The 14,566-nt window shown below is 42.5% G+C and overlaps 1 pseudogene across 1 annotated transcript in view; it reads right to left on the bottom strand.

Moving 5' to 3' along the window:
- LOC308073822 (alpha-1,6-mannosylglycoprotein 6-beta-N-acetylglucosaminyltransferase B-like) overlaps positions 1 to 13,279 on the bottom strand; it is a 173,459-nt pseudogene extending 160,180 nt beyond the window's left edge. The window contains exons 1-2 of the transcript XR_013935059.1: positions 12,792 to 13,279; positions 3,282 to 3,394 (exon numbers count right to left, since the gene is read on the bottom strand). The product of XR_013935059.1 is annotated as an alpha-1,6-mannosylglycoprotein 6-beta-N-acetylglucosaminyltransferase B-like (transcript). The remainder of the gene's footprint in view (positions 1 to 3,281; positions 3,395 to 12,791) is intronic.
- Positions 13,280 to 14,566: the final 1,287 nt, after the last annotated feature.

Genomic DNA, 14,566 nt, shown 5'->3' with positions numbered 1-14,566 from the left:
TATATGCAGGAAAGAAGTCAGAGCATATAGGTTTTTGCAGCAGTGCATGCAGAACCACTGTTTGGGGTTCACTGCTTTGCTAAAGACACCTTGGCAATTATGGTACACATATCGATGCAACATGGGACACTCACTCACAGAGAAGCAATAGTTTACACTTTCAGCAGATCGGGAGAAGAGGCCGTAAATTGGCCACGTACTGTAAATAATGCAGGTTTTGGAAAAGCAATAAGGGCCCCCCCCTCTTGTAAAGAAATACACTTTCTTATAAAGTGCATTCCTTTACAAGAAAAGAAAGTGTTGCCAGGGACACAGTAGTTTATCTCTATTATAATTTCAGAGAGAAGCAAAATAACCAGCAAGATGTGTTCTGCTAGATACGGTTGGCGGTTAGATTCATTAAGCTACCAGATTGCCAGGAAATTACAAATTATTTGTTCCACTCTTTGTGTCTGATGTGAGCATGTGTGCTTGTTGGCACACCATCCATATACATTTTTCTCACATATACTGTATATCATTTATAAAGTATTTTTCTTCACTATTTCTACAGAATAAAGAACAACACAATTTTAAAACAATATTGTTGTATGTTGTCTGTGTTACCATAGGTGTGCTATTGTTGCTTAGGTAGGAACCTGTAATATAAGTGTGTGACACATGACACCTGTTGTTGGTTGCACTGGACCCAGAGTGCTGGGATGTTTGCTTACTGAGCTGGAGCGCGACCTCATTTAATAAACTATTGCCCAGTAACAGAATTTAACATTATGCACACCTACTCTGAAATTGCTGTCCGAAAAATTGTCTGTGACAGTGCTTTTTATTTTTCAATCGAAACCAGTTCGATTGCTGCATTTTTCAGATAAGTTAAAAACATATTGATCAATTCAAACTTGTGCCGGACTCAGTGTGCAAAGACCTTCTGATGTATTTTTGGAAGAAGAGAATACTTTTCTTAACCTTAAATGTTTTCCCTACACCTCCTTGTCACTTGTAATTGAATATCCCATTAAAAGCATGCATCAAAACTGAAACTGATTTAATAGACTTTCGGTTTTGGCCACACATTTTTATTTCATGCATCCCTATTCTCCAGCCACTACTTCACAGCTTGAAAACAGACTCCTGCCAGAGATTCTGTGAATCTTACAGCAATACAGCATGTTTATCTCGCTTTGGGTTTGGAAAGCTACCTTTGGGATTTGCTTGGTGAATGTTAAATCAACATAATGTTTTTTTTCATAAATGTACCACTTTCTGAATTTACTGGCTGATCGTTGTGCAGTGGCTTTGGACAGGAGGTAGAACAGCCATCTGGGAACAGGACGGTTCCCGGTTCGATCCCCTCTTCTTGGCATTGTGTTGAAGTGTACTTAAGCACAATCTGGGAACCCATCGTCAAGAACAACAGCACCCCCAGCGTTTTTCACTTTTGCATTTGACTCTGGGGGGAGTGATTAAATAGACCGACGATGACTGGAAACCGGCGTTTGGTCTCTGCCCTCAGCCCTCCACTTCCGGTGGTGCGCCTATGTTTTCATTCCCACTAACAATATTTCTCCACGGAACACTAACACCATTTCTTCCAAAGAACATGGATCGTTTTGGTTATAAGCCCACTTGTTTCTATGATGAAAGAACAAGTTAAAATGTTACTAACTTTCTGTGGTTTTGTTGGCTCCGAGGACGCTATTGTTAAATGAGTTTGGGTTTGTTTCCAGTGGGAAGCGAACGCAGAGATGTAAATCCCGACCACTACATTTGATTGGGTAGAGGGCGGCCTGCTTCCTGATCTGAAGACACGCCCACTTGTAGGCCAACGCTCACACGTTCTGAATGGGGCTCCCGACAGATTCAGATTCACTCTGAATCTGTTCTTGAGAGATTAACTTAAGCAAGACACTGAACCCCTAACTGCTCCCGAAGTACACAATGGTACCTTGCATGGTTGCCTCCACCGGTGCTGTGTGTATACCGGTAGGTGAATATAGGGTGTAGACCATTTACCAATGCAGACTATGTTAAAGTATTAATTATGAGGCTACACACACACAATTGTGTTCAATTAACTCCAAATATAAAATTGACCCATAATGGGCTGTTCAGACAAGACGCAGAGAGGTGGCAAGTGCCATCGACTTCAATGAAGGAATGAGTGGTTTGCAGTGGTGGGAAAAGTACACACATGTTTTTACTTAAGTAAAAGTATCAATACTGCAAAGTAGAAATACTCTGTTACAAGTAAAAGTCCGGAATTCAAAATTGACTTGAGTAACAGTACAAAAGTATTGGTATCAAAATATATTTAAAGTACAAATACCTCAAAATTGTACTTAAGTACAGCACTTACTGTAAGTAAATGTACTTAGTTACTTTCCACCACTGGTGGTTTGCCGCTTGTCAGACTTGTTGTGCTCTGGGGTAGCTTAGCGCAGTGCCAGTTTTCCAGTTCCACTGTCTGCCACTCCCTCAAAGTTCAAACTAATTCACCTTTGACCCCTCTAGCCACTGACCTTTCAACGTGTAGCCAATAGCAAGAGACTGAACGACCACACACACACCGTCTGTCACACACAGAATGATACACAAAATGAACTGTATGTGTGACCACACTAGGGAGTTGGGACTACCATGATTTAAATAGGCTGAATAAATATTTGCATGGTGAAACATCAGACTTCAATTGGGGCTACAGGGTTTGTAACAAATAAGCACTACTACATTGATATCTACCTTACCAGGCAGCGCTAGCTGACGATGTTAGCCAGAATGTAGCGTCCCATGTGGATGGTTAGAATTAGAAATGGGGAATGACATTGCCCAGTATGCCCCTGGGTGCAGAAAGTATGCCTATTGTGTCTCTATGACATTATTTGAATAGGAAATACGGTGGGGGATTATCTTGTGAGCAAAGCTCGGGTCATTGCATTAATATATAAACAAAGAGGGTTGACAATATTGATATTTTTGACGCTGCTGGCTCTCTGCTTGAACTGATGGTGACGGCAAGCCGCGCGGGGGGTTGCTGTCTATACGGTGTGTTCGTCTTGTGTGAACGCAGCGGCTTTCACACAGGATCCATTCTGCTTTAAGTGTGTGCAGCAGTGAGGACGTTTTAAAACAGCAGTGGGACAGTAAATGACAAAATAGTGATAAGTGGCAATATTACAGTATTTAACACGCACACGTGCACGCACGCACGCACACGCACACGCACACACACACACACACACACACACACACACACACACACACACACACACACATACTGTATGTACCTTCTGTGCGGATGGTGAAGGGGGAGTCCCCTAATCTCTTGGCTGAGAACTGCCCCCCCAGAGAGGTCATTAGAAAGCACAGGCTGAAGAAGCCAATCCCCACCACGAATATCCTGGAACACCAAGAGAGGAGGGAAGAGGAAGAGAGAAGAGAGGAAAACGGGGGGGGGGGGGGGGGGGGGTGCAGGTAAAGAGAAGGGGGTGAGGTGAGTAGTGAGATGTTGGGAGGGGCCAGCAGACAGAGGCATAGATGAGAGGCGAGAGAGACGTTAAAAACAGGAGTGGAGGATGTACGGAAGATCGACGACAGGGTGAGACATGGAGGATGGGAACCGGTGTGGTCGAGGTTGAAAAAGAAATGCAACCAAGAAGAGGAAGGGGGGGGGGGGGGTGGAAGAGAAGATAAAAGTTAAGAAACATCAGATATTTGAAGGCGGAGGATAAATACAGTAGAAATACATCATCATGCAGAGAGAATGCAGAAAAGATGATGATGATGATGATGATGATGCCAGGCACTCATTCCTGTATCTCATTGGTTCTCAACCAGTGGTCCGGGGACCACCAGTAGTCCTTGAGGGGGTTCCAGGTGGTCCCAAGCTAAATGATGGAGAGTTGGTAACCAAATGGACCCTTATAGATCTTTAACTCTTGAGAGTGTAAAATGGTTGTTGAACATCTGCATTACTTAATTTGAAAACCACTGCTGTATCTGACTGCGTGGTGTGCTGTTAGAAAGCTGGCACACACCTACAGTAGGACTAGCGTCAATGTCCACATAAGGGCAAGTATAGTCGTATATCCCCAAGCACAGGCATAATGCATGTGTATGTTTATGCACTATGTTACTGTAGGTAACAAGAGGAGAGGAGAGCGGAGAAGAGGCCATGGCTATATGAGTACATTGTGTAGACAGCTTCAAGATTCAAGGTATTTCTTTGTCACGTGCACATACATTACAGCTGGTAGAAACACTGAAGGTATAGTGCAATTCTAGTACTCCAGGCTTTCCTCAATAGTGTAAAAACATTAAATACGATTAAGTTAGAATCAGTCAAGACTCAAAATAAGTCGAGTACACTCTCTCTCTCACTGTCTCTCTCTCTTTCTCTGTCTCTCTCTCTCTCTCTTTACTCTTAGTACCTCTACGTACACTAAAGTCTGTGATGCACAAACCGGTCTCATCTTGCTTTTCTGTCAAAACAACAAAAAAAATTGGTCATAATGTACACCACATCTGCTATTACACTATATTACACTATTGGAGTATAAAAAGTTGACAATGCAATTGTAGGAGTTAAGGCCACCCTCTCCCTGAAACTCACCATTTCCAATCACCACAGCATAAATATATACCTGCGCTTGCATGACTAAACTGTTTTTCTGCTTCACAACCTCCACCCAACCCCAACCCCCGCCGCCCACCCCTACTCTCTCTAACATCCCTAACTGGAGCCTTTTTTGGGGTCCAGTGGAAAGGCACCTTATTATTTTTGCGGTCTGCTTAATGTTTGGATGCAAGAGCAGCCTCAAGCCATTTGACTCCCTCCTCCAAGACGCTCTGCTGGATCCTCACCAACAATTCATACTCCGTGGAGCCCACATCGCCCCCGGGAAACACAATGCTACAGCTGACTCACCCTTTCATCTTTCCCTGCAGATTTCTAAGTTTGGCACCCAACTCTGATCCTCTTGCCAAACCCATTTCCGCTGTTTTCCATGATGATTTTCACGGAAGCTCCCAGGTCCAACACCTCGTGACCCAGTCATGCCTCCACATCAACGGTTTTGCACCCAGAACCTTTTTCCATTTACCTCACTGCATGGAAACACCTTTAAAGTCTTCCCCACCCATGCCATGCAGGAATCGCCTTCCCCTCAACCTCAACCTCATAACCATCACAAGTTTCATCACCCCATACTCTCAGACCCATCTGTGTGATGGCTGTCATGCTGAGCCTGTTAGTAGTTTGACAAAGACATGTAAGCTGCTGAGGTAAAGGTGCAGGGTTGGTGTACGGTGCTCACGTTTACACACACACACCCACATCACCATGATGAGGTCTCCAGCACAGCGTCGTAATGGCTGATTTTACACTTGGTTGCATGCTGAAAATGGCCGATCTACACCCGAGCGCAACCAAGCATAAAACTACTTGTCTTTTAGTTCTACTGGATCTATTCTCCACTAGTTCCCTCCCTAACATTTTAGTCTAGTTTTTATTTGTTGACGAAATTGTCAATATATTTAGTCTTAGTTTTAGTCATCGTAGCTTAGTTTTTATATTGTTTTCGTCAGTGGAAAAATGTAGTCGACGAACATTTTTCGTCATAGATTTAGTCGACAAAATCAACACTGCTGCACACCATTCGCACCAGCCTCAGAATACTCCACTCTCGGTAGACTCTGTTTTTCCTTCGCCTCGCAGAGCCTCAGAGTTCAGGTCCTCCATTGACAGCACAATCTATTTCTCTGAATCCTTCACCTTCACACCCAAACAAAGCAAGACTAGTCTGCAACTACCACATGAGACACTCCTGCAATGCTTCACCTCAGGACCCCCAATTCACTACCTTCCCCTCATCGAATCCTGGCCACACCTCATCTCTACTACGGCCACTTCTGCATCGATGCTGCCTTCCCAACCACATCATCCTATGTTCTTTGGCGCCGGTCCTCTCAGGTTTACCGTAGCTACATCCACAGCAATATTCAGGTTGCCTATAATTGTCTTTAGCGAACCTTCCAGAGGTTTTTCGGTGATTGGCGGTGATTAAAAGGCTTTTAAGGAAAACAAGCGCTCTCCTTCCCTCGCTTCTGTTACAGATACTCTGCATAAGGGGTAGATTATAGTCTCTTTTAGTACGTCTACTAAGCGGAAACCAGCCAATCAGAATTAAGGATTTGATCTAACCGTTTTAGAAAGAGATATTCTTCATCACTTGATGCAGGTTAAATGCAGCCTGTCAACACTTCTATAGTATACTGGCAATGACTACGGCAACTATACTGGCTTGTCAAGTAGCAATGTAAAGCTGTTATGTACGGTATAGGACTGTATAGAAGTGTATGAAAATGTGACAATGCATTAATGTTTTGTGAATTCTCATAAACCCAATGAGGATTTCCTCATGCTCCACCAATTACTTGGTGAGTTAACTCAATAACATTTGAAATGTAATGCCTCAACTGCTGTGGAAAGGAAGCATAATGAAACAAGACAGATGGCCCTATTTTGGGGCAGGCTCATTGGGCATGAGGCAAGCACCGGATGGGCAAATTGGCCATTTACAGAGATGCAGTGGCGTGTTTTCTCCGCCAGCGTGTGGGGACTTGCCATGCACCACACACACACACACACACACACACACACACACACACACACACACACACACACACACACACACACACACACACACACACACACACACACACACAGTGAGAGAGGGAGAAAGACGCAGTTTGACGTACGTCAATAGGGAACAGCACTATGGAACTATATGTGGTGCAGTAGCACGAGTCTAGGAACAAGCACATGCAGTGGCAATCCAGCAAGAACTTTTCAAGAGATCATGTTTCGGAGTAAAATGTGGAAAAGTGGAAATTTGGCCTAATAGTGGCATTAGAAGAAAGGCCATAGGTCACCATCAGTAGAGGTCATCTTCCGGGGTTCATAAAGGTGCACAGACAATTCCATGACAATCCTGCCAGTACCTGATATGTACCAAAGTGGACCAAACGGTTGGACGGATGGACAGATGGACCGACCAACTTACTGACATACAGCAGAGCTCAGCCACTGGTGGACATAAAAATCTCAATAGGGAACCGCATTCTGGAACTATAAAATTCCAATGGTCATTATCTCATTTAATTTAACCGTTTAGAGCCAACGTTGCACAGATTACTTCTAATTATCTGTTTCCGCACGAGAGGCCATAAAGCAGAAGCTGATGATATTAGTTGTTTATTAATTAGTATCCCCATTAGCTGGCATGTGAATACCATCTAGCAGTCCTGGGGTTCAATACCCCAATAGTCAATAGCAAGACAAATTAAATGTAAATTATTCATTAAGATTGACCCCTCCAAAGTCCAACCCAACTACGAGTTGTTTGCTTGAGTGCAGGGCAGACTGTGAAATATAACAACACTTCCTCCTCTCATTAGAAGTTCTGAAGAAAACTTTTTGATATTACATGAGATCATAACAAATGGCCTCCTATCAACAGCATTGAAGAATGGCCACTTAAGAATAAGGTATTGAACTAAACCGACTGCCCCAGAGGGATGAGACTGATGATGAATAATCTGATAAGTATTGGCCACGGTGGTTTGGCAGGCTTCCACAGTGACTTAATACTCTCTGCTGGAGCCAGTGTATTTGGTCTTCACTCATAATACACTGGAATGACTACAAGGATGTAGATGATGACTGTTTTGAAGTGTCCCTGTTGCTGACCCCCCCCCCCCCTCCATTATTTTGCTGACACTGATAATCTATGAGTGTCAAAAAGGAGAAAAAAAAGAAAACTGGTGTCCAAATCTGTTTTGTGTAAATATTGAGGCATGAAATAGGATTACAGTAATGTGTTTACAAAAAACAGTACCATAGCTTTAATCTCTTAATCGCAAAAAAATTACTTGAATGGATGATCATGTGTTTTACACCAAAACATGTCTACAAAAGGGGAAACGTCATTTTGATTGTAAATATTATATGCATATTACAGCGTCACTTAAAACAAACTCATGTAATGATTATGCTAAACTGCATTTGGTACAATTATTTTGTAATTGTATTGGGAATAAACTGACAAATTACCAGAATATTTTAACAGACCTCTGGAGGAGTAATCCAATAGCAACTGGATGTACTGTAATAAGGTTATCGCTGAGTTGGAGACATCCAATGGATTGTATTATTGAATATCAATCCAACCTTACAGTAAGCATTAATCACTAAACACTAACTGTGACTGATTGCGTTTTTGAACACTGATCATCAGCTTCATTTGCTGATGGTGTAATCTCTGCCGAGTAGTTTAATGTGCAACATTTTTATCAATGTGATGAGCACAAAGACCAGACAAGAACCGCAGATGACTGGTCTAAATTAAACGCTATCAATTGTGTAATGCAGGGGTCTTCAACAGGGGGTCCGGGATCCCTAGGTGGGTCTTCAGAGCTACTACAGGGGTGCCGCCATTTTTTTTTTTACAGTAACAACTTGAACCCAAGCATCCCTTTTCTGGAGTAACGTGCACCGAAAATAGCAGATCTACAAGCTCACAAGACGTGTAGAACGTCTATTTTCGATCTACAAGTGTTGTTCAGAAAATAACTAAACACATTAATTTACGCAACAGTGATGATAGTGCTGTCAAACAAGTCTATGAAGCTGTCTATGAAATCAATGGAAAAGGTTTAATATGAATATATTTAATATATATGTAGTGGGGGTCCCTGCTTCATCCCTCTCTCCGCTAAGGGGTCCTTCGCCTGAAAAACGTTGAAGACCCTGGACCTCTCTCTCCCCCTGTCTCTCCCCCGGTCTCTCTGTCTCTCCCCCTGTCTGTCTCTCTCTCTCTCTCTCTCTCTCTCTCTCTCTCTGTCTCTCTCTCTCTCTCTCTGTCTCTCTCTCTCTCTCTCTCTCTCTCTCTCTCTCTCTCTCTCTCTCTCTCTCTCTCAATTTACGAAATATTAAGATGATACTGCACTTGTAACAGACATGGGACAAAATGTGCCAGGATAACACAATCATTAATGATCATTGTATTTTGGCGCAGAGACGTTAACTGATCTCAGTCCAGATTTTCTTTAGAGGTGCCCACAGCTAAATGGGTCTAGAGGCCATCTGGTCATCAGAAGGTCCCTGTTCGCCCTCTAGCCTCGGTCTACGTGTTAAAGTGTCCCTGCAGCAAGACACTTATCCACTATCTGCTCCCTGGGCATCACATTAATAGCGCCCACTGCTCCTAATAGGATGGGTTTAATGTAGAGGACAAATTTCACGTCTGTGCAAAATGTACTGTGACAAAAATACCCCCTTTCCCCTCCTTGCCAGTCCAATGAAATTATATAATCAAAGGATTATTGTTCATGGCATTGAACCCCATGAACCAGAGATTATTCACTTGGGGATATGAAGCTATGCTTTACCCACTAATGCACCTACTGTAGTACAACTAATTCACAACGGGCACATTGGCGACAGGGACACAGTCAATGCGTGTGTAATAAATGTTAAATATAATATGAACACAAAAGGTCTCCAGCCGCTCCTGTAGTAAATAGTAATTATATCATGTATGTCATGTACTTAATCACAACTCTACAGTACAGATGTCTTAACCCATTCAATCTGGGGACGCAACTGTGTCATTTTAGATTTTTAGCTATAGCCTATAACCATTATGTTATACTTTGGCTATTCAAAAATAGCTGATATCCAAGCGATTTTAGATCTGCTATTTTTGAAAATAGCAGATCTAAAATCGTGAAAAGTTGTGCAAATCTTTAAATATATATATATATATATTTTTAGACTACATTCTTAACTCAAATCTTTGCTTCTGGGGATCCCTGGAACAAAACGTTTTCATGTCAAGGACCCCCAAAATTATATGTATTTGGTCGCGGACCCCCATCTCAAAATGTGTTGTTCCAGGGACCCATTCTAATTCTCTACACAGTTAAATCGTCCATGTTGACTTAACTGAGTTAAATTAACAATGAGAATTCTATTGTTTCTCCCCATACATGAAGTCATACAGATATGTGCACATCGTGCAGTATGTTTCTGTCTTATGGGTGTGTGAATACAAGACAGGGAGGAAGGAAGAAGAGACGGACACAAGGAGAGTGAAGAACAAGCGAGAGCTAAGTAAATGTGTGTTAGAAACAGAGTGACTCATAGAGGAACAACAGAGAGCCAAATGAAGACATTAATGCTTAATTTATACACCGTGGTACGACAAAGAATAAATCAGGCGTGACATCCAGCAGCGTGCGTGGGTGTACTGTACAGAAGCTGGCTCAGTTTGTTCACCAGCCCTGTCCCGGGGCGATCATTTCCTGTCTTATCATTTAGCCGTTTTTCAAAGCAGTGTTAGGTGGGCGATAGGGGAGGATTAGGCCCAGGCCCAGCCTGACGAGTCTTTAATTAACAGGCTTAAAGTAAATGCTCTGCTCCCTATAATTGGATCAGAAGGAGAGATCCGCTATCACCTAATTGGCTCGCTCGCACGTAAAACACTTATCAGATTTCACCCCAAGGTAAGAAGGTTCTGAAGCAAGAGTGAGTTTTTCCAAGCATGGCGAGGCGGGGGGTGGAGGTGAGAGGACTGATACATTCCAAGAAAACTTTAATAGTGTTTTTTATTTTTTCATTTCAGATTGCTTCAGACCCAATATCAAGGAGGCACGGGTAACATTTTGAGCCAATTTGAGTGAATTTTACAACTCTCTCACTTATCCATGTTATCGTATGCTGTTTTTTGTTTAGATTATTTGTGGCAGCTTTTTCTTTATTTAATATAGGAAAGTAGATAGGAGAGACAAAGAAGCATGACGAGAATTTGATGTGGATCTTGGACTTCATGTGGCCAGCATGTGACGTCAGTCATCTATTACATCGGTTGTCTATGCCATAGATCTATGCCATAGACAACCGAGTGCGCGCTTGTGTGTGTACGCACGAGATGAACAAATATCATAGCAATGCTTGATATTCCATACTGACTGGCTATAACTGCCTTCCAAATTTTACTTGGAGGGACCCATTTTAAACAAAATGCCAAATATTGCAGACAAATCGTCCGATTGACCTCAAATATGAATCACATATTGAGGGGCCTCTACGCTGCGCAGAGCCTAAAGAAATTCTACATAGACCCATAGGGAGCGCAAAAAATGACAAATGTCACTGTTTATTGCAGAATGTATTGCCATGTGAGTCTCAAACAGCTTTTTGATATTCCCTACTGTTTGCATGTAATTGGCTTCAAAGATTTGTAGGAGGGGCCGATTATCCAATCAACCCTAATTTGGAGGGGGTACCTCAAATGCAAAAGGTTTTATCGGTATATCATAGAAAGGCTATTTACGCCTGCAGTTTCCTCAGATCCTGAGGGCTGCAACCCATGACAATTCTGGGTTGGCCACCCGGCCTGGCGGAGATATGCACTCCACAGATTGCCTCTATCTAGTTCAAGTTGCCAACAACCACATTCTTCTGCTGCTTCAAAAGAGGTTGCATCATAAAACCTCTAAGCCTATATCATTGTTTTCTTTAGATGCTACGGTTAATGATGATGACACTCATAAAACCTGTGATGTTGTGTAATGACTATAGCTATTCCCCACTGTTTTATATTCCAATCCTCACAGAATAGTAGAGTTTATTGTCAGCAAGAATAGAGCTTTTTTAACAGCTAGTTACTGACTCAGAACATATTTGAATCAAAGCTTAATTCAATGATATTATTGCAAATATGCACGGATTTAGCTAAACCTTAACGTTTCAATTGCTGGAAAGCCCTGGCTTTCATTACCTGTTTTAGCATTATCACAGATGACTTATATTTTGTTCAGTGGGTTTTGTGGAGGCTAAAGTGCTCCTATTGTATATTGGCTTGGATGCCTTTTATAAAGTTGATCAAAATAGTGCAGTCCCACCCAGTTCAAAAAAGCTAGTCTATAGCTTTCAACCTGTTATACCCTATAAATACTGGGAAATTAACTCAACGATTTCAAGACTGTTATTTATCTGTGGCTTGCTAGACCAGATGCATTAGGCTGACACAATATGGCTATGACACAGCATGACAACCTGACTGTATACATTATTTAAGCTTTACAAAATTTAAAACCTTATGGAATATTTTCTTTCCTGAACTAAGTCCACTTAATTGTGCAGGACACTATAAAGTCACAAGCATCTAACTTGGGCTCTTTATAAACAGTCTCTTGCTATTGCAAATTCTGTGGCGGTGTACCCATGGACATACACAACATTTAATGTCTCTGTTGGGGAAACATCTGCACGTGTTCGTGTGAATGGGGACGCAGAGCACACACACACACACACACACACACACACACACACACACACACACACACACACACACACACACACACACACACACACACACGATCTCACACAGAGAGAGGGAGAGAGAGAGAGGGAGAGAGAGAGAGAGAGGGAGGATGAGGGCTCCTCAACTGTATGTAATGTCATAATCATCAGGGTTTCCACATCAATGAAGGTATTTCTACCAAAGAAATGCATTCTTTATCACAGGCTCACAGCATGCACACTGACTATAGAAAATAAACCCTGTCCCACAGTCATTAAAGCAAATACTGTGGCAACAATTATCTATATAATATAATATAATTATGCTACACTGTAGTAGTCTCTATTAGGCTATAGACATGAAGTAATCAGCATGCTGCAAGTATTATGAGGGTGAACTGTGCAAGCATGACTGTATAGTGTCCCTTACCTGAACGGCTTGAACGTTAGTAGACATCTTCTAACCATTATTTGACCGTGTCGGCGCTTCCAGCAATCATTTCCCAAAACAAAAGACAAAATCGGCGACCCTCAACATGGTTAACCTGATCATCTAAAACTTGAGGTGGCGAAACGTCTCATCTGCGTCCCATCCAGTCAAGTGCTCCTTTCATACACTGTACACTTGGAAAATGCGCTCTGAGATCTGAAATGAGGCAACTATACAGCCCGCCTAAGTGTAAATTGCGTATAATTAAATGTAGATTTTCAGTCCGTGACAAATCCTTCCTCAGTCAGTGGTTCTATCAAAATGTCACTCCGTCATCAAATAAGTGCAGTCATAATCTCTCGCTTTGAAGTCACTGTAGGTTGTGTTGTGTGGTCCGTTTGAGTCATATCACACCCGAGCTGCTTCCCAACTAAACTGATTCAAATGTTTGGACTAGCCTACTGTATGTGTGTCTACATTTCATATTCCTTCTCTAGTCTCTACTCTAATCGAAAGCAGAGCTACAGGATGTTTCTACTGCACGGCGAAATCAGCTGTTCTCTCGTATTCATGCACTTGACACTCTCTCTCTCTCTCTCTCTCTCTCTCTCTCTCTCTCTCTCTCTCTCTCTCTCTCTCTCTCTCTGAGGTATGTGGATCGTAGTAGTTGGCACTTGGCAGCAGGCAGGCTGATTGTGTTGATTCGTCTCAAACCTCCTCGGGCAAACTGAAACTCATTTCGTAATGGCGCCATCTATGGTTTTCGTTCAAGCAGCTGATGTGCCACGTGGGAGACGTCACTTAAAGTAGAGCTACAAATTATTATTATGTTGTTGTGCCTCCTTAAGGAGCATTATGCTCACTTGTGAAATTGGATGTATTTTCTTATTTTAGTGAATCTTAATAAATTCTCTCTCTCTCTCTCTCTCTCTCTCTCTCTCTCTCTCTCTCTCTCTCTCTCTCTCTCTCTCAGGCTACATGTGAAAGAGCAGTGTATTTAATTGAATGTCCAAATGAGACACAGTTATTAGAGGAGTAAAGCCTCGCCATTGACTCCGTCAGAACCATGGACAGTGACTTTAAAAGGCACCGCTATTGGGATGATAACAGCGGCACCCAGCGGCCACTGGTTGAACTCGGCTTGGCACGATTTTGTCCAACACTGATAGCCGTTTTGTTTTTGCACTAACTTCTCCAGATCTTTGCCAAAGAAGAAAGAGCATGAATTTCACTCATCTTCTACCACTGCACTGAATAATTAAGCTACAACATGTTGCAAAAGTAGCCTACAGGTACATTGCCTCAAGCAGGGAAACAAACTAAAACTTTGGGAATATTCCCTCTGTCAGACCAACAATTTACTGTGGTCATTTTCAGTCTCTTCACAGATTAAATAGTGTTGGAGTCAGCGGTGCAGCAAAGCAGAAATGTGGAGCCAGGGGGGAGATCTGGGACCAAACGATGGGGTGAAATTTCAAACTCTCTTCACACATGACTGACTCTGATCGTGGAAACCTTACTGACACCCACGCAGCCTGCCTCACCATGTGCTTCTGGGATATGTTGGCCCTGTGTGGAGTTCATTGGTAAACGTGATGTTGACTTCATACCGTGCATGCAAGATCAAGCGCATCATGTCAAGCGCATCATGTAAGTATCATCTCAGTATCGTGGTCAGTATCGTGTCAGTATCATGGTCAGTATCATCATGGTCAGTATCATGGTCAGTATCATGGTCAGTATCATGCCAGTATCGTGTCAGTATCATATCATAT

The sequence above is a fragment of the Gymnoscopelus braueri genome, assembly GCF_963280865.1.
Source record: "Gymnoscopelus braueri genome assembly, chromosome: 2".
NCBI lineage: Eukaryota > Metazoa > Chordata > Actinopteri > Myctophiformes > Myctophidae > Gymnoscopelus > Gymnoscopelus braueri.
Note: the sequence above shows the minus strand (reverse complement) of the source record. Positions and strands in the feature narration are given on the sequence as shown.